General features: G+C 42.6%; 1 long non-coding RNA gene across 1 annotated transcript; it reads left to right on the top strand.

The window, feature by feature from the left end:
* The first annotated feature begins 7,031 nt into the window (after nt 1-7,031).
* LOC308280418 lies at nt 7,032-8,970 on the top strand. Its single transcript, XR_013961727.1, has 3 exons — nt 7,032-7,953; nt 8,067-8,195; nt 8,550-8,970. It is a non-coding gene; the product is annotated as an uncharacterized lncRNA (long non-coding RNA).
* Nucleotides 8,971-20,268: the final 11,298 nt, after the last annotated feature.

Raw genomic sequence — 20,268 nt, 5'->3', positions numbered from 1 at the left:
AATTTCTGAGTCTTTTTCTTGTTTGTTTCAGATATTATTTTGTCAGATCTTATTATTAGGCCTACGGATTCAAATCATATTTTTTCGGTTTCAGATTTATTTATTTTATCGCTTCTTCCGCTTAGCGGAGAGTGTGGTGTGGAAGAGGAGGTCTCCCCAAACACGTGCGTGTTTTCAAAGTGCCGACGCAAAGAGCCGCCTTCCGTCCAGCGACCACTAGACACGTCTCTGGCTTAGAGGAGAGTGTGGTGTGGTAGAGGAGGTCTCCCAGAACTCTATACAGACAGAGCCTGTAAGTAAGGAACTAACTGAAATGACTACCTTGTGGACCTAACCCTCTATGGAAGTGTCGCCATTCAGACAATTAGAAGTCAATGTCTGAATGGCAGCATGTCTGAATGGAGAGAAGCCCCCAATGAGCTATTGCAGGGTCCTTAGACAGACAGATACAGAGATATACATATATGGGCATAAAATGGACACAGACAGAAATATATCTCCATGGGTTTGCGTTAAAGGGTGGGGCTTTCATTCCTATGTATTACATCGTTCGGACCCCGACTAGACGATTGGCTGCCCGAAGGGCAGAGATCTCCATATAAGGGCATAAAAGGGACTCAGACAGACAGATACAGAGATCTCCATATATGGGCATAAAATGGACGCAGACAGATTATATGGGCATAAAATGGACGCAGACAGATACCTCCATATATGGGCATGATATCTCCATATATGGGCATAAATGGACACAGGCAAACAGATGGTCAAAACAGGTCCTATGACAACAGGTATAATGGGATTTGCATTAAAGGGTGGGGCATTCATTCCCATTTTTACATCGTTCCCGAGTAGGCCGGCACCCAACTAGACGCTTGGCCGCCCGAAGGGCAGAGATCTCCGTATATATGGGCATAAAAGGGACACAGAAGACAGATTACAGAGATCTCCATATATGGGCATAACATGGACACAGACAGACAGATATCTCCATATATGGGCATAAATAAGTGGTAGTATGACACCAGGTATAATGGGGTTTGCATTAAAGGGTGGGGCATTTATTCCCTTTACATTGTTCCCGAGTCGGCCGGTCCTCGACTAGATGCTTGGCCGCCCGTCAGGCAGATACAGGGATCTCCATATATGAGCATAAAATGGACGCATACAGACAGATATCTCCATATATGGGTATACATGGACACAAGCAAACAGATGGTCAAAACGGGTCCTATGACAACAGGTATAATAGGGTTTGCATTAAAGGGCGGGGCATTCATTCCCTATTTACATCGTTCCCGAGTTGGCCAGGTCGCCTTCTAGTCTAGTTATTGAGCAAGGTGGAAGAAAGGGCTACAGCTGCTCTATATTTCAATAGTAATCACTGACATACGGTGTTTTGTGTTTTTTCATTAACTGGGATCGCTGTATTTCTCACTTTAGTAACTTTAATAGTAAAATACATTTTCAGGTCAGGATAGTATTCATCCGATCAGCAGACATAATTACAGATTCAGGATAAACAAGCAACACATATAAAATGGGAAAATTAACAAAACAATTGCTACAATATAACAGTGATGCAGATAAATGGGTTCTCTCTCTCCCTATTCCTTTCCCACCTGAAACTATATTTTGTTAATTAAATATGAGCTGAGGAGGCCCCTGTTACTAAACAGCATTGTATCAATGATTATTTTTTTTGTTTTACAACATTCAGTAAAAGTTCAACATCCTTCATTATTGTAATTACAATTTAAATGTAACATTGATTTACGCTGAGTAACGTTATGATTAAATACAAATAAAAAGGGCATGTTACTAAATCACTCACTGTATGAACTGAAATGCAGGACATGTACTTTGACAGCTTTCTGTTACTGTGTTACTTGTGTCTTTGTGTCCAAACACAACATACATGTATTTCAAAATAATAATAATAAGGGTAATAATAATCAAAGTCGTGTACACTGTAGGGAGCTACAATGGAAAAAACTATGGCTCGTGGACCAACCGGTGACTTTGTACAAGACTTCGTACATTTCCCATAGATTCTATGGGACTTGACCACTTGCTCCTGCCCTTCGTGTACACGGTCTGTGCCGTCTATAGTTTCTTAATGGGGGGCAGCAGAGAGCCATATGTACACAGGCCCTCCCAGAGGAAAGCAGAATCCATGATTGAGCCCTCATCTATTGCTCTTTTGTTTCTCAAGCCACAAATGAGATCAAGGTGATACAAAAAGGAGATCTCAGGTATTGCTCCTGTTTCTCCTCTATTTCTGGGGAGCAACATGCCTCAGATGGAAGCTCTGATGAGCTATACAGGAGAGCTCAATAATGTCTCAAATATTGCTCAATTCATCTGGATTGTTGCGTCTCAAACTTAGCTCCAAGTGATATAAAAAATAGCTTTCAATATAATCTCATTTAAAGCTCAATTAAGGCTTTTTGTTACATCTCAGGTCTGTCTCAGAATGACCACTGTTGAGCTGTAAAAGAGCTCTCAAGATTATCTCATTTAAGTCACATTAAAGACTCAGATTGGCCAGTATATAGCTATAAACGATGCAGTCTTCAATCATTCTCATTTGATCATGCATTTGTGTTTAATGCTCATTTTAATTCACTTGCTTTATTTATAGCATATTCAGAAAATGTCTTAAGTATATATCATTCTAGCTAGTACAAGCTCTCGAATGATACCAACAATTAGATAAATTATGTCTCAATTTTATCACATACAGAACCAATCTCATGCCAATTTAAGAATGTTAAAAGCAATGTATCAGATAGTTTATTAAGATAAAGTATAGAACTTACAGAAACGTTATCTAATGAAAACTAAGGGTCTGCATCAATAGAATGCTAATTTGGGGGATAACCATTATAAGTTAGTTACATTTTAAGATATTATTACTACTACATGAGTTTCAACAATTTATGCAGCATGACTAAAACTTCAACTTTGCCCTACATTTGTCACATGCCTTTTATAGCGCCACCAGCAGGCCGACTTACGTAATACATATTTTCTTATATTACTCCTTCAAATTTCACACAAATCGCTAGTCATGTGATCAAGACTGATCAGTTAGATCTTTCTTAGTCTTATCCCGTCACGTAAAAATGCTTTAGTCGATTTCTAACCCTTCTAAAAGAGCTAGCTCGGGTTCTAGGGGACGCACAGACACATGGCAAAAAGATTCTTGATCAGCTCGCTGAGACGAACGCGTTGATGTATGACCCCTAGAGGGCTAACCCTAATTCTAACTTTAGGGGCCGTTCTCTCGGCACAGGAGTGTCGTATAGAGGAGTTACACACACACACACACACACACACACACACACACACACACACACATACACATACACATGTTCGTCTCTGCGAGCTGAACACGCCAGTATAAGGTTCATCCCACACAGACACTCCTGTGAGGAGATAGCTTTCTCTGGCCTGGCATTCAATGTGCTCTAACGTTTATAGACTCTATGACCCTTAGTCAAATTGGAGATCCCAGGGAAGAAAGGTCGTAGGAGGATAACCAAGACATCCACACGTTCGTCTCGGAGAGCTCTACAACATATCTCGGAACCAAGGTCTGATGTCGCATCGTCTTTGACTTATAACGCGAAATAGCTGACCCTAGGGTTAGCTATTTCGTGTTATAAGTCCGAAACCATCATGTGTCAAGGGCGCATCTTTTAGTATGTTGAATAGCTCACCGAGACGAACACGTGGAGGTGTGTTTTATTTCTGTGCGACATTCCTAGGATTAAACTAGGGTTAGCCTCCTTTGAATTACTATAAAATCACGATAGGATATTAGGGTTACTGAATGACGACCTGAGGCTTAAAATGACATGCAGACATGAGAAAAAAATATATCGGAGCACCTACCAACTCGTAATACCCAAAACACACCAGGAAGTGGCAGTTTTGAGACACTTCCTGTTTGCGCATTGGAATAAAACCTGCATATTCTGACTCAGCGCATGTGATTTAGGGGGGTAGCCAGAATCCTGGAGCAGAACAATACCAGTAAGACTCCCTAACCAGGAGATAAGCACATGTATGATCGGCTACTTTTGACTTTTTGGCAGTGGCGCCAGGGGGTCCCTGGGGGTCCCTGGAGCTCCAGGGGTCTCTGGAGGGGTGGAGCTTGTGGATTGGCAGGCAAGGAGTGTGTGTGCAAAGTTTGGCATGGATAGGGGCAACGGTTGTGGAGAAGGGCAAAAGTGTGGTGTGCCGTGATGTGGACGGACGGACGGACGGACGGACAGACGGACAGACGGACAGGCAGACAGACTGCCAGTGAAGGTTTTGATAGTAACTGCGACCTAATGGTCGCAAAAATGGCCTCTCAAAAATGTTACCAATGCCATTGTAAGCTTGTAGATCTGCTCTTTTCAAAGATTCTGCATAATGAGTACTTTCTACTTTTGCACTTTAAATACATTTTCATACCAACAGTTTTGTACTTTAAGTAAATTTAGAATGATTTGTTACAGAGTATTTCTACATGCAGTATTGACAAAAATAGTATTTTTTCCAATGATGTATAGGCCTAACACTTTATAGTATGTTTATTATAATTATAATAGTTATAACTGAGATACCTTGTAGGGTAGGGAAGGGGGCTACAACATATATTGTATATTTATGTATAAAATTGTGTAAAATCACATTGTGCATTCAATACTGCTATAATAATAATGCTATTAAAATATATATTTTTTCTTTTTTTTCTTTCTTAAAATAAATTATATATTTATATATATCCTATATATTTTTCCCCCCCTTTTTTAGGGGACCCCCTGCAGTATCCCCGCGGACCCCCTAGGGGTCGCGGACCCCCTGTTGAAGACCCCTGATCTGATCTGATCAGATCTAATCTTTAGATAAGTGTACAGTAGTTCATGAAAAACAATGCATTATTGCTTCAGCAGCAGTCAGTCAAAGGGTTAATTGCCCAAACAACAACTGGGAAGGATGAGAACAGTGACATCACATATTGCTTTGATCTAGCAGGAAACAGAGCTCTGTAGGAGGCGGGGCATATCCTTATTATTATACTTTCTCAGAGGAAACATTTGCTGCTCATTTGCTGCTCATCTATTGCTCCTCAAGACAGAGAGGAGCTATTGGAACGACTTGGAACTGGTTTGAACCAGTCTGGGCTGGCTGCCATTTTGAACCTCAGTCAGTCAGTGCTGAAGAGAAGAACAACCAGGAGTTATATGCTCTCATGGACTTTATCCTTTTTAGGTAGGTGAAACAACATAGCCACTGGATAAAGTAACCTACATGTACTGTATGTTACTTAAGAATGTTGTCTGCAGTGTTTTTGTACAAAGTGTGTATTTTTCTGAAATCCAACCAGTACAACTAAGCTAATGCTAACGCTAGCTAATGCTAACACTAGCTGATGCTAACGTTTTTACAGTAGACTACATCCTAATGGAACTGAATGTTCAAAATGTGTAAGATAAGCTTCCCTTTTGATAGAAGTGGACGTTTTTTTATTTTGTATTAACAGAAGGTGCTTTGCTGTGTATTTGTGCACAGCTTGCAGCCTGTTGTGTGGTATTGTGGCTAACAGAGCCAAAGTTAGCTAGCAGCTGTTCAATACTGTGTGTGTGTGTGTGTGTGTGTGTGTGTGTGTGTGTGTGTGTGTGTGTGTGTGTGTGTGTGTGTGTGTGTGTGTGTGTGTGTGTGGTATTTGTGGCTAATGTTAGCTAGCAATGGTAGTAGAGTATACAAATGGAACCAAATTAACCCTAACAGGTCCATCTGGTTCCATTTGTACAGTTCTAGGGGAGTTATGGATGATGGGGGATCATGGCCATATGCATACTAAAAACAGGGGGTCCTTTAAATAAAAAAACAGTTTGAGAACCAGTTCTTAACTAGAAATACTGTTCATACAAAACAGTGTGGGCTCATATGGGCACAAATATATACCCCTGTGCCCTTAGCCTCATTGGCTAAGGGCCCTGCCTTTGTACTGTTGGTATTTTTTATTTATTTTATAATTTTGAGGAGAATATCCTTGGTCTATCCTATGAAGTTTTGGTATAATATACTGGTCTCAAGCCCACTTGTTGTTATTTATATCCTGTGGCACTTGTTGGTGGTGATGTCACCAAGAACACTGCTTCTCATAATTAATGTAATCAGTGATCCTGTTGACTGTTAACCACTTAAGCCCCCCAAATAATCATATTTGAACTGGGGACCCCCCAAAATAGTCATATTTGAACTGGGGACCCTCCACCCTGACAAGCACTTGGAATGCAGTGAGCTTGTAGATCTGTTATTTTCACAATTGTTGCCTCTTATATCATTTGACAATTTGGGCAACGTTTGACCAGTTTTTATATAATTTGTTTACTTTTAATGTTATAACGGTCTTTTCTTTCCTTTGTTCCCCTGTTCTTTTGAGGTATTAGAAATGTGGTTCTCAACCTTTGGGTCGGGACCCCCAGGGGCGTCCCTAAATTATTTTGGGGGGTCCCCTGATGATTGGCTAATCATTGTTTTCTCAACAGTAAACAAACCAACAAACTTTAAGTGTATAGAGGGTATTTGCACATTTCTAAAGTGACAATTTAAGGACTTTTTAATACCTCTAAAATGACAGACTAAACATTGGGCCAAATGATCAAATATTAGACTCAGAGATTGTGAAAATAGAAGATCTACATGCTCACAAAGCCTCGCAATGCGAGGCGTTGTGAGCATGTAGATCTGCTAGACTTTCACAATAGAACAGTGTTATACAAAATGTACTGTCCCAACTCTTAGTGCTCGTCAGGGTGGGGGGTCCCCAGTTAAAATATGATTATTTTTGGGGTTGCGGCCTGAAAAGTTTGAGAACAACTGCAGTACGTGACAGCAGAGTTAGTACCAGACGCTAAATAAGTAGGCTACTGGCAGCAGTGCGCAAAAGCACTTCATGTTGTTTGATCCGGCACGCAATATTTATTTATAATATCTCTTTTACATTACTCTTAACACAAAATGATCCCCTCTTGCTAATCACATGTTATTATAATCACTCCTGTTATGTCAACATGCTAGATTCAGTGAGGCTCACTGAAACTAGCCTTTCTCAGCTCCAGTGCAGACAATGGGGACTGATGACACCACCATTTTGCAGCCGTGTCCTGCCCAAAGGAACAGAGCTGACCTGACTCATCTCGCTCAGGTAAGATTTGCAGATGACTGTTTGAAATGGAGATCAAGATGGTGATTCTGATAAAGGGGGCAGCAGGGGGGTAAATGGCAAAGTACAATTGCGGAGAAGTATGGGGGGCATGGTTTACATTTGTGCTACTGTAAATATATTTGGCCACCAAATCCCTGTCCCCCCCTTTTCCCCCCTCCCACTTAGATGATTGAAAACATTCTGATGGCCAAACCTGGAGGAGAGAGGATCATTACAGAGTGTCAGAATCCCCTGTCAAAACCCAGTGTTGTGAGGCCATCGCACTGATGAACCATACAACTGATGAAGCAATCGTCGAGGAGAAGATGAAACACACCTTCACCCATCGCCAAGCAATGGTTCATGACCCAGTGAAGTCCTCTGAAATATTCACCACCTTTCCAAGATTTCTTGACATTGCGGGAATGGTATGTATTGCCTTAAAGTCGAACTGAAATGAAAAATGACTTTAAACAGATCACAGCCCTGGTCATAAGGTGAACCTATTAAAAATGTATGCCATGTTGTCGTCTGTATTCCATCTTGTCTGCAGATGGAGCAGAATTTCAGTCTGATGTTTGGTGATGACATCGCTGCATCGCTGCCCCTTTTCCAAGTTCCTGGAAAAGGGGCCTACTCGCTACAGGCAGAAAGTCCTTGAACAAAGCCATGGCCTCACCCAGACAGGCGACCTTGAAGATCTGCTTCATAAAGCTGAATCCCAACAGGACAACTGGAAAATGGTATGCTGGAATTAAATGACTAATACTAATGGAAGAGGGAATTGGTTTCGAAACCTAAATGAAGAGATTTTAGTAAAAATGTCTGGTTTTTTTTCTCTCCCTTGTATTTTCAGGATGGGACAGTGAGATGTCCTCCATCTTGCCTTATCCACCTCATGCCACCCTCACCTCAAGGCCGCAACAAGAGACCAGGGAAGCTCTCAGCCCGACAAGCCATTGACCACCTTGTGAAGTTCATCTAGGTAAGGTTTTAGTTCAATTAAAGTTTAAGATGGCTCACTGTTCTGTCCCTAATAGTCACCCTTAAAACTATACTTTTGTGAAATCATGCGATAACCATGCTCATCTGTAATCAGCGACTGCCCTGTGATAATTGTCTGCTTTCGCCCCCCACAGATCTATCCCCATCAGCCTGAGATACACCGATATGAATATGTTTATTTATTTTACATTTAGCAGAATAAAGATAAGGCAGAATGTTGTTGGTTGCATTTTGTGGCAAGAAGTGATTCTGGTGGCTATCTCATAAAGTTGGGGCTCTAAACTGCAAACATATTAATTGTAATAACATGACTAATGAAGTTCTCTTGTCACAGACTGGGACCAGTGTCGAGGGGCATCTGGACAGCATCACGAGAGTCGTCAACCCTATCTACTGGCTGTGGGGACCCAGAGGTGTACCATACACAAATACTTCATTGTGATTGACAAACGTGCAATCCCGTGTAAGTCACCAGACTCCCTTGCCTCTTTCGACACGCTTTTTAAAAATCATTTCGTCTTCGCTACCTCGTACAACCGGGATCTGGCTAATGTCTACCACTTCTTGCAAAGTGCTGTTTACCAGATAGATGCTGCTACCACCAAGGTCAATCCCAGGGTCAAATAAATGAGAGCTCGGATGCTGCACTGATTATTATTTTTATTTTGTTTTTATTTATTTAATACTTTTGAGATTATATTGTCTCCTACCGGTTGGGTCCCCTACCAGAGACTCCCGGCTCTTGATTCTGCACTGATTTCTGATACTTCTGAGATGGTTTTGAGGGTTCTGATGCTAAACTGAGAAGATTTATTTTGAGGGCTCTGATGCTGCACTGAATTTTAATACTGAAAAGTATATTGTTATCTGAGTGCTCTGATGATGCACTGATTTGATACTGAGATGTTTTGTTTTATTTGTAAAGTCCCTCAGGCCAATGCCAACTCACTAACAACGCACTTGAAGTTAATCCACAGACTTTGTTCAGGAAAGACACTTTGTCTTAAATGCGGTCAGCCTGGTTGTTCTAATTTCTTTGGTACTTTATCTTAATAAAGCACACAAACCTTGTGATTATCCTGTTGAAAGCCCCTCTAAAACTGAAGGTTTAGCTGGAAGTTTTGTTGATGACTTTACATCAAACAGTGCCCCTTCTGGGTCCTTCTTAATAAGAGTCTTGTAGATAGCTGCGCTGCAACAGTCGCTGAACAGTGGCAGGTGTAGGCCGAAACGATCATTAACTCTTTGGTTATTTCAATGGAAAAGATTGTGTCTCAGGGTTTAATGTAACATTGTATCTTTTATTTTCCCCCACTGACTGAGAGAAGGTTCGAACGACATCACTGGCGTGGGGAAAACATGTTGACTGTGCTTATATAGCTAATTTCATCTTCCCTGTCTGCAGACTATGTCTTACGGTATGGCACCGAAGCTGGATGGAAGGCGGTGTCCGTGGAAACACTGGTCGCACAACGCAGAGGCGATTCACAGGAAGGGTAAGAACAGCCTGCTCTTCCTGAGAAGACGGGATCGTTTGGCGTGTGCAACAGGATGCTACAGATGTTCTACCAATCTGGTATGGCAAGTGGAGCAGTTTTCTTTGGAATAACGTGCTGGGGAGGAACAACTGAGTGGGTGACACCTTCAACCTCAACAGACTGGTGAGGAAGGCGGACACCGTTGTTGGGTTCTCCTTGCAGGGGTGGAGGAATTGGCCAGGGTGCAGGAAACTTAATACAATCTTTAAGAACTCCCACCCGAGATCCTCGGATACTGGAGTAAGAGACAGAGGAACAGATAGATTCATCTACCCAGGACGGAGACGTGAGAGACTGGCAGTCCTTCGTGAATGTTGTCCTCACATTATACAATGAAACACAACGGTCGTTTGGTAAGGACAACTGTAACTTATAACTGGAATAGTTATCACTGACTGTTTGTTCCTGTCCGGTTTTGCTGGGAGTACATGTCACTTCTGCTTTTTGCACTGACCAATGGGCACTTTGCACTCTTAAGTGAACTTTTAAGCTGTGCGCATTTAATTAGTTAAGTATTATTGCATGTGTTTTTTTTTTGCATGTATTTGACTTAAGTAGCAGTGACTGTTTTGGTCACATTGATTTGATTAGGGTCACTTTCTTGTTTGGCACTGCATTCATGAGTAGTAAGGGGAGGAACTGTGATGTTTGTTTTTATTTTATTTGGAATAAAAGACCACTTTGGTCGTAGTTTGGGTTGTTGTATAACTAAAATGTATTGTTTTCTTGGCCACCTTAGAGTTACATCATGGCAAGGTAAATACACAACCCAAACCTTTTCCAAAGTAGTCTTTTAAAAGACTACTGTTAAAAGCACTTCATCTTCAGCCACCTTACAGAAAATAAAGTTTTATTGAAGGAAATTAAATAAAGTTTTATTGAAGGAAATTATTGTATTGTTTTTATATCAAAATATCTGCATGTATACTGTATCTCATTTACAGCTCCAAGTGAGGAAAAAAAGGTTCTGGGTAATTAAATCTCAATTATTGCTCATTAATGGCTCAAAGTAAGTAATCTTGGGTCACAGTTAAGAGACTTAAATGAGCCATCAGAGAGCTCTCACCTATGTCTCATTTATTGCTCCTATCATCTCAAATAAAGCTACTCAATTATTTCTCATATTTGGCTCAATATGAGAGTAATATAGGATACACTAATGAGTCAATAGAGAGTGCTCCCCTACATCTCGTCTCTCACTCCCTGTAATCTCAGAATAAGATACTCAAATTCTTCTCAAACATGGCTCCAAATGAGAAGCTCCTTAAAGATCCTAAAGCACCTTTAGGATCTACAAGGAGCTTCAAGGAGAGCAATATCTGATCTTCTAATGAAGCACACATGAGAAACAAAAGTGTGGCTCCCTTACGTCTCATGAGCAACTGAAAAGCTTTAAATGAGAAGCAGATTTTTCCTCTGGGCTAGGTCGTGTCCACGACCAGTAGTTTTACATGAACCCTCAGAGGGACACTGTGGGCTTATCAAGTGGTCCGTGGTGGTTCTCAAAGTGAGGTCGGGGGACCCTCAGAGGGACACTGTGGGCTTATCCATACCTTGGCTACAGGGGGGAAATAATTAAATGTACTTTTCATCGTGCCTGTTGCTAAGGTATGGCAACATGATTGGTGTCTTGCAAGACACCAGTCATGTTGCCATACCTTAGCCTTTCCTGAACTGACGCCGCTGTGAACATGTGTACACAGCCAGCATATTACTCAATGCCAAACTTTGCACACACACTCCTTGCCTGCCAATCCACAACCTCCACCCCTCCAGGGACCCCCAGGGCTTATCTCCCGATTAGGACACTTTCCAGCATAGTGACATGCAGAACAAACTGTCCATATAGTATGGTTTACATAAAAGTCAGTTGTCTTTCACACACACACACACACACACACACACACACACACACACACACACACACACACATATATATATATATATATATATATATATATATATATATATATATATATATATATTTCATTTATTTATTTCATAAATATTTTTCATCACAATTGGGTTTGTGGGGAGCCATCCCTGCTTCAAGCTGTCACAGCATGGCACCAACACTTCAAACTAGTTAAAAAACCCAATACAGCAGATCTACAAGCACCTCACAGATCTACAAGCACCTCACACATGCCAGGGACAGAGTAGGTTGGCCTGCATAAGCCTTGCTGTCAACACACTATACTACACCACTCAGGCCACCAAGCCAGGTGTGGTCAATTAGTGCCTTCTTTTGATCAGTGGCTTCTGCTTGATGAGTGGCACCAGTCTGTCTTTGTTCCCTGGTCAGTCAAGTTCACTGGGAGAGAATGTTTCAGATCAGTGCAAGTGTATTTGTTTTCCATTTGGACTTACTGTGTTTTGTTGGTACAGTATGCGTGCGACTAACTAATATTTCTGATAATTCCAATTTGTTTGTTGTTTAATTAGCCGGATTGTGAATGCCCTGCATTTTTCTTTCATCTTTAGAACCACACGTGTGTAACAAAACAGAGTGGTGATCATTTGGTGTGGGTGAAGAGAAGAAAAACATTTCATTAAAGGAGTAGTTCACCCCCAAAGTGACTTTTTTTCTATTGAACTCAAGTCTCCATGGCGTGAGTAATACATTGAAAAAATAAGTCATTTTGGGGGTGAACTACTCCTTGAATGTCAGTTTTGTGGTGTTTTGACTGGACACCCTGAGGATATTGCCAGACAGACAGACAGACAGACAGACAGACAGACAGACAGAGAATTGTAGGCCTTGCATTTATTTGACTTGGTTCCAACAGATGGCGAAAATAGCTAATCTTCAAGCTCACAATGCCTCACTGTTTGGACAAAGAGTTGAGGCGTTACATTTTGTAAAACACGGCCTTGTGAAAATAGCAGATCTACATGCTCACAACACCTCACAACGCAGGGCGGCGTGAGCATGTAGATCTGATATTTTCACAATTTCTGCCCCTAATATTTAATTTATCATTTTAAAAGTATTAAAAAGTCCTTAAATTGTCTCTTTAGAAATGTGCAGATAGCCTCTGTATACTGTTGAGTGGAAAAACAATGTTTCACATTAAGCTAAACATTTGGGACCACCCAAGATCATTTGGAGACCCCTCTAGGGGTCCCATAGTTGAACCACTGACTTATAAGGGGAGTATGGAGACCCCTCTAGGGGTCCCATAGTTGAACCACTGACTTATAAGGGGAGTATATGAGGCTGGATCCGTCTGGAACACTGCACTAGGCTCTCGCCAGCTCTGTAGCTCTCCACACTTGAACAGTTGTGTCCTTAAATTCAATTATAATAATTAACCCCTGTATATACGGGCAATAGTTTTACATGACTTTGTGTACACAGCCAATAGTTTTACATGAACATGTTCAGGCTTTAGTACTGTACTGTCTCGTGTAGCCCAACAGAGCCCATCACAGCACAACACGGCCCACCAGAGCCCAATACAGCCTACCAGAGCCCAATAGACTCCAGCAAACCTAAGTCCAGCCCAGTCCTGCCCAATAGGAGTATAGACCAGAGAAGGGGGGTAGTTAGATGACTGCACCAGACTCCACCAGGCTGCTCCATGCTCCAGCCAGCTCTGTAGATCCTGTGTACACGGCACTCCTAACTCGAAAGGTCAAGGAAAAGGGTCGTTTTAGGCGTCAAAACAGGCCCTTTGTCCTTAAAATGAATAAAAAAATCAAAAAAATATGTTTTGTTTCAGGCAGGACACACGTTTCATATTTGAAGCATGCCCGATCTGATGGAATGGGTTTCGTGTCTCTCCGACACTTTGAACCCTTTACGATTGCGAAAAAGACACCGAAACCCGGATTTTTGTCCTTAAAATCAATAAAAAAATCTAAAAAAATCTGTTTGTTTTACGCAGGAAACACTTTTCATATTTGAAGGATGCCTGATCCGATGGAATGGGTTTCGTGTCTCTCCGACACTTTGAACCCTTTATGATTGCGAAAAAGACACGAAATTTGCACGCCACCAACACGATTACACATTCTTTCGGATAAAAGACACTTATTCTGACTTACTTTTTGACGCTGAATCCAACAAACCCGGTCTCGTGTCTCTACGACACTCCTAACTCGAAAGGTCAAGGAAAAAGCCACTGTGTACACAGGCAATAGTTTTACATGACTTTGTGTACACGGCCAATAGTTTTACATGAACATGTCTAGGCTTTAGTACTGTACTGCCTCGTATAGCCCAACAGAGCCCAGCACAGAACAGCACAGCCCACCAGAGCCCAATACAGCCCCCCAGAGCCCAACAGAGTCCAGCAAACCTAAGTCCAGCCCAGTCCTGCCGAGTAGGAGTATAGACCGGGGAAAGGGGGTAGTTAGATGACTCCACCAGGCCATTACTGTCCAGATCTGGCTTGAATAGGCCAGACCAGGGTAGACAGGACTGCACCAGACTCCACCAGGCTGCTCCAGCCAGCTCTGTAGATCCTTGCACATGCGATTAACCACTGTGTACACGGGCATTAGTTTTAAGTTTTACATGAACCCTCAGAGGGACACTGTGGGCTTATCAAGTGGTCCATGGCCGGTTCTCAAAGTGAGGTCGGGGGGCCCAAAGTGTCCCTCTGAGGGGACACGGCACAGACCGTGTACACGAAGGGCAGGAGCAAGTGTTCAAGTCCCATAGAATCTATGGGAAATGTACACAGGCGTGTACAAAGTCACCAGTAGTTTTACATGAACCCTCAGAGGGACACTGTGGGCTTATCAAGTGGTCCATGGTCGGTTCTCAAAGTGAGGTCGGGGACCCTCAGAGGGACACTGTGGGCTTATCAAGTGGTCCATGGTCGGTCCTCAAAGTGAGGTCGGGGGACCCTCAGAGGGACACTGTGGGCTTATCAAGTGGTCCATGGTCGGTTCTCAAAGTGAGGTCGGGGGCCCACAGTGTCCCTCTGAGGGGACACGGCACAGACCGTGTACACGAAGGGCAGGAGCAAGTGTTCAAGTCCCATAGAATCTATGGGAAATGTACACAGGCGTGTACAAAGTCACCAGTAGTTTTACATGAACCCTCAGAGGGACACTGTGGGCTTATCAAGTGGTCCATGGTCGGTTCTCAAAGTGAGGTCGGGGGACCCTCAGAGGGACACTGTGGGCTTATCAAGTGGTCCATGGCCGGTTCTCAAAGTGAGGTCGGGGGGCCCACAATGTCCCTCTGAGGGGACACGGCACAGATTGTGTACACGAAGGGCAGGAGCAAGTGTTCAAGTCCCATAGAATCTATGGGAAATGTACACAGGCGTTTACAAAGTCTCTGAGTGTCCCACCAGGCTGGAGCAGCCTGGTGTTGTCTGGTGCAGTCCTGTCTACCCTAGTCTGGCCTATTCAAGCCAGATCTGGACAGTAATGGCCTGGTGGAGTCATCTAACTACCCCCTTTCCCCGGTCTATACTCCTACTCGGCTGGGCTGGACTTAGGTTTGCTGGACTCTGTTGGGCTCTGGGGGGCTGTATTGGGCTCTGGTGGGCTGTGCTGTTCTGTGCTGGGCTCTGTTGGGCTATACGAGGCAGTACAGTACTAAAGCCTAGACATGTTCATGTAAAACTATTGGCTGTGTACACAAAGTCATGTAAAACTATTGCCCGTATATACAGGGGTTAATTATTATAATTGAATTTAAGGACACAACTGTTCAAGTGTGGAGAGCTACAGAGCTGGCGAGAGCCTAGTGCAGTGTTCCAGACGGATCCAGCCTCATATACTCCCCTTATAAGTCAGTGGTTCAACTATGGGACCCCTAGAGGGGTCTCCATACTCCCCTTATAAGTCAGTGGTTCAACTATGGGACCCCTAGAGGGGTCTCCAAATGATCTTGGGTGGTCCCAAATGTTTAGCTTAATGTGAAACATTGTTTTTCCACTCAACAGTATACAGAGGCTATCTGCACATTTCTAAAGAGACAATTTAAGGACTTTTTAATACTTTTAAAATGATAAATTAAATATTAGGGGCAGAAATTGTGAAAATATCAGATCTACATGCTCACGCCGCCCTGCGTTGTGAGGTGTTGTGAGCATGTAGATCTGCTATTTTCACAAGGCCGTGTTTTACAAAATGTAACGCCTCAACTCTTTGTCCAAACAGTGAGGCATTGTGAGCTTGAAGATTAGCTATTTTCGCCATCTGTTGGAACCAAGTCAAATAAATGCAAGGCCTACAATTCTCTGTCTGTCTGTCTGTCTGTCTGTCTGTCTGTCTGTCTGGCAATATCCTCAGGGTGTCCAGTCAAAACACCACAAAACTGACATTCAAGGAGTAGTTCACCCCAAAATGACTTATTTTTTCAATGTATTACTCACGCCATGGAGACTTGAGTTCAATAGAAAAAAAGTCACTTTGGGGGTGAACTACTCCTTTAATGAAATGTTTTTCTTCTCTTCACCCACACCAAATGATCACCACTCTGTTTTGTTACACACGTGTGGTTCTAAAGATGAAAGAAAAATGCAGGGCATTCACAATCCGGCTAATTAAACAACAAACAAATTGGAATTATCAGAAATATTAGTTAGTCGCACGCATACTGTACCAACAAAACACAGTAAGTCCAAATGGAAAACAAATACACTTGCACTGATCTGAAACATTCTCTCCCAGTGAACTTGACTGACCAGGGAACAAAGACAGACTGGTGCCACTCATCAAGCAGAAGCCACTGATCAAAAGAAGGCACTAATTGACCACACCTGGCTTGGTGGCCTGAGTGGTGTAGTATAGTGTGTTGACAGCAAGGCTTATGCAGGCCAACCTACTCTGTCCCTGGCATGTGCGAGGTGCTTGTAGATCTGTGAGGTGCTTGTAGATCTGCTGTATTGGGTTTTTTAACTAGTTTGAAGTGTTGGTGCCGTGCTGTGACAGCTTGAAGCAGGGATGGCTCCCCACAAACCCAATTGTGATGAAAAATATTTATGAAATAAATAAATGAAATATATATATATATATATATATATATATATATATATATATATATATATATATATATATATATATATATATGTGTGTATATATATATGTGTGTGTGTGTGTGTGTGTGTGTGTGTGTGTGTGTGTGTGTGTGTGTGTGTGTGTGTGTGAAAGACAACTGACTTTTATGTAAACCATACTATATGGACAGTTTGTTCTGCATGTCACTATGCTGGAAAGTGTCCTAATCGGGAGATAAGCCCTGGGGGTCCCTGGAGGGGTGGAGGTTGTGGATTGGCAGGCAAGGAGTGTGTGTGCAAAGTTTGGCATTGAGTAATATGCTGGCTGTGTACACATGTTCACAGCGGCGTCAGTTCAGGAAAGGCTAAGGTATGACAACATGACTGGTGTCTTGCAAGACACCAATCATGTTGCCATACCTTAGCAACAGGCACGATGAAAAGTACATTTAATTATTTCCCCCCTGTAGCCAAGGTATGGCAGCTGCCATAGCTTGCCATACCAATTGACGCCCCTGCATGTTCACCTCCAGTAGGTTGGGAAAGTAGCCTGCCACCCTGTGGAAATAGGCTTAAACTGCAAGATAGGACCCTAAAACAAATAAAATGGAATAAAAAAGCATCCGTAAGACGGATGGGCGAACAAGTGGTGTCCATACGTAGATGGGGTCCCAGAGGACATGTAGAGCCCACCCCCTTATTTTTCACGCCCCCAGGGAACACACAGCGGGGTTTGGAAATTTGTCGTGTACACCAGCCCTAGGACCTCGGCTTCGTGGACCGATTTAACGATAGGGGTAATAATAATAATAATAATAATAATGATAAACACATCTGCTAAATTATTATATAGGCTAGGGTCGAAATGCATAAATAAAATTGCCCCAGATGATGCTATGTGCTTATTGTCCTATGTCAAAGTCAGCCCAGTGCCATTGGAAGCATCTTAGCTCCCCCAACTCATTTTCATGATTGGTTGAACACTCCTCAGGTATAAGTACCATAATGTTTGATGTAGTCTATGTTGTTTATGCTTTCAGCAAAGTCAGAGACAAGACAGAGAACCAGACCGTTCATCCCATTTCCAAGTATTTTACTTTGAGGAAGAATAGAACAGGAAGGTATTAAGGTTTCACTTTAGCTTATAGTCAAAGAATAGGCAAACTACTAACTTGAAGAAGACATTTGTGGAAATGTTTGTATTGATCTAGAATACAATAGTACACATTCACACTGTGGATACAAGCTGTGCAACCTTTATCCCTTTTAAATGTATTCAATGCCAAGCCATGTGTCATTACAGATGGACCAACCTGGGGGAGTTGAGCAGTCCTGTAGAGCAGGGGTCTTCAACGTTTTCAGGCCGGGGACCCCCAAACTGATGGGGAGATGGACCAGGGACCCCCTACCACCTCGTAGGGTGGGGGGGTCGGGGCTACGACATATTTTTTATTTTAAACATGTACAAGTTACACGAGCAGGGTGGGCCGTACCACTACCATTTCTAAACATACTACTTATTAACTGAGAACCAATGTCAATAATATCAACAATATCTGTCAATTGCATAGTAATCATGTATTCAAGCTATTCAAAATGGATAGAATCATGATTTATTTTTTAACATAAATGTAAAAAAAAAAAAAAAAAAAAATTGAAATCTTTTTTTTTTTTTTTTTTTTTTTAAAGCAATAATTTCGCGGACCCCCTGCGGTACCTCCGCGGACCCCCTAGGGGTCGCGGACCCCCTGTTGAAGACCCCTGCTGTAGAGAACCCAAAAGGAGGAAGATTCTGCACCAGGTTTGTAATGTTTGCATTATTACATAACTAATACAATTTGTCATCTATTAGTGTCGTTGTCTGTAAACGTGTTGTAAGCTTGTATAAGTCGTGTTCGATGAAGAGATATGAAAAAGTTGAAGACCAAGTAGCTGGGGAACACCAGTCAATGAAATGTATAGGATGTTTCGCCTAGTTTTTGTGGCCCATAGTATTAATGTTGTTTGTCTTACAAATTAAGAAACCAAATGTAGCAGATCAACAGAAATCGGCTGCCTCTGAGAGGAGACTGGCAGTAATTTAACATCTGAAAAAAGATTTCCACGCTGTTCCTTAAACTGTATTTCCCCCCGTAGGTGGTGTCAACACCAGGTGTTGTGGAGGTGACGTCAAAGCCATCAGCTGCCAGGGATGTGACACTGGTTATGAAGGAGGAGTGTCTTCATATGCCGTGCACAAGAAAGGGTCGATCCATACCGTTATAAGGAGCCTAACTAATTTCGGTTCGGCAGTGTCCAGACCCAAATATGGGTTTCCTCTCCCGGTTCGGGGGGGCGTCAACCGACTTTAGTCGGCTCTACGGTGCTGCCAAAATGTTGTGACCTCCCGACTTAATTTCGGTACTTAGCGGTGTCTTCTCATTCATTCAGCCCGGCTTCAAGTGCATATTCTCGGCTGTGAATCCAAGGAAACAGCGTTCGTTTCTGGGAGGGAGACACGCCGACTTCCAAATGATTGTGGACGCCGTGTATTGAGTGTTTCATAGCGAATACAGACAGCAGCTGGGTCTGAGTGATGGCAGGCAGGCGCGCGCGTGACACACACACACACACACACACACACACACACACACACACACACACACACACACACACACACACACACACACACACACACACACACACACAGAGCTTTGGTCGCTTCTCGCCGACCGTTTTAAAGAGAAAAGAAAAGCATAGACACAACTCTGAAAAAGTTCCGTGTTGATAGGTTTTCCACGACGAGTTGTGACTGCGTGATGATGTGCATGCAGCAAATGAGGCGGCCGCGGCACGTCTATAATGTGAGCTTGTAGATTAAATGTTGAGCGTTTGTGAGAGTGAGTGAGAGAGAGAGAAGAGAGAGACCCCGTGTCCCCGTCACTGGTGCTGCTGCCTGCTGGAGCTGCCTGCTACTTAATGGACTTCCAGTCATTCAGCTTGCAGCGCGAGGGTCAGTCAGATATATATCCGCCCTGCAACGCTCATGTATCGGCCACAAACGTCGTCATGCCATGGACCTCCAATATTTACAAGCGACTAGGCACTAGCCGTTAAGAAAGTATGGATGAACTCCCCCCGAACCTAAATAATTTCGGGTCGGGGAGCACTCCCGAACCGAAATTAGTTAGGCTCCTTATAACGGTATGAAACGACCCAAACACAGAAGGTGAGTGTGATGTTCTTAATAGTCCTACTTGTTTTCATAAAACAAGTACAATCTGCTGTTGTTGTTGTTGGGACTGATTTCAGAGTTGCACCATTGATTTCAGATGTAAATGAATTGATTGCTGTAATCAAATATGTGATTGCTCCTGTGTGTCAATGACAAGAGACAGATAACATACATGCCGATTCTGAGGAAGCAGAATCGCCCCCTTTTTGTCCCCCTTTTTGTCCTTTAGTACTCAAATGTTTTATTTGAGTAAGTATCAAAACTGCAATTTGGACATACTCTGTTACAAGTAAACATCAGGAATTCAAAATGTACTTGAGTTAAAGTACAGATAAC

Source organism: Nannobrachium achirus (genome assembly GCF_963921795.1).
Source record: "Nannobrachium achirus genome assembly, chromosome: 24".
Taxonomy (NCBI): Eukaryota; Metazoa; Chordata; class Actinopteri; order Myctophiformes; family Myctophidae; genus Nannobrachium; species Nannobrachium achirus.
This window is presented reverse-complemented; position numbering and strand designations above follow the sequence as displayed.